Genomic DNA, 1473 nt, shown 5'->3' on the forward strand with positions numbered 1-1473 from the left:
TTTTACCATAGTAAAAACTACAGTAACTTTATATTTTGGCAGAAATGTATGCTTACATAGTCATTTTTAGGTAAAAGTTAAACATTAATAGCTCAGAGATTGCTTAATTATAATTTAGGAGACTTACGTGAGGTCTCAGTGATTTTGGAGAAATGAAACTAGACACAAATAAAACAATTGTTGGCATACATTAATAAGTACACAACTATAAAACTAACAGCATAGCATATAGTTTGAGTTAATTCATGCTGAGATGTTTGACTTTTGAGAATTGTTGAGACATTTGAGATCTCCTCTGCATCTCCAGATGAGACACATGTGAGGTTGCGGAGTGTTTTTTCCCCAGGAGCAACATCTGAGAAGCAGGAGACTGGTGCAAAAGTCTCAATTTTCTCTCTCCATTGCCTCTAGGAGACAGAATTGAGATATTGAACAGATCTCATTTGTGATTTGTCCATGCTGTCGGCTCACACACACACACACACACACACACACTTTCAGCGTGGTCATGCCAGTGGTTGTACTTTGAGTAATTTCAGTAATAAGGCTTTTAGTAATACAGGTTAGAACCTGTAATTGGCTTGAAAGGCACAAATGCACTCTGTTTTCAGAAACCTGCTGGACTTCTCTGGAAGTCGCATTGTTTTTGCTCCAAATGAACAGAGAAATGGGAAAGTTATAATTACATGAGAGGCTGTTGTGATGGAGCAGGTGAGGAGTCAAACATTCACACAGACCTGATACTATACATGACCCAAACACACACTTACACATGAATGTTAATGCATTAGATGTATAGAAAAAGAAGTACAGTTTGCAATGCTAAAAATATAGATCTAGGGCTGAATAAGTGTGAATTACATTCATAGTTAATGTGACACTTGATCTAATGCGCCACATTCACACATTTTAAAGGGTGATTTAAGTATCCTAATGCCTTTTGTTTGACCTGTACAGGAGAAACTAGCTGAAGTTTTCAGAATATCAGACCGAGACAGAATGTTTGGATTTCACATCGCTAAATCGATATCTCAGACGTGCAAACCTCAGAGAAGACAAACCCAAAAGCAGCTTCTCCTATAAGACAATCAGGCAAATGGAGAATATTTTGCAGGACAGCTAAACGTTATGACTGTTGCTCTGGAGTTGTCATTTGTGATTTAAAATAAAGTTTGTCTCAGATGTTCCTCTCCTTAAAAGGGATCTCATTAAAATAAATACATTTACCCAAAACATGAATTAAATAAATTAAATCTGTATCATTTACTCATCCCCATGTCGCTCTATGACTTTTTCTTCTGTGCAAAAAATTAAATGTTTTGAATACAATGCATGCACGCATAAGGATGCATTTTCGCTATCACTTTGTTCATTTAAATGGGGAGTCATCTCAATTATCACCAGTAAAATATGGAGTGCCACAAGGATCTGTCCTAGGTCCTCTGCTATTTTCAATATACATGTTGCCCCTTG

This window comes from Sinocyclocheilus grahami, unplaced genomic scaffold (assembly GCF_001515645.1).
Source record: "Sinocyclocheilus grahami isolate Dianchi unplaced genomic scaffold, SAMN03320097.WGS_v1.1 scaffold94.1, whole genome shotgun sequence".
Lineage (NCBI taxonomy): Eukaryota > Metazoa > Chordata > Actinopteri > Cypriniformes > Cyprinidae > Sinocyclocheilus > Sinocyclocheilus grahami.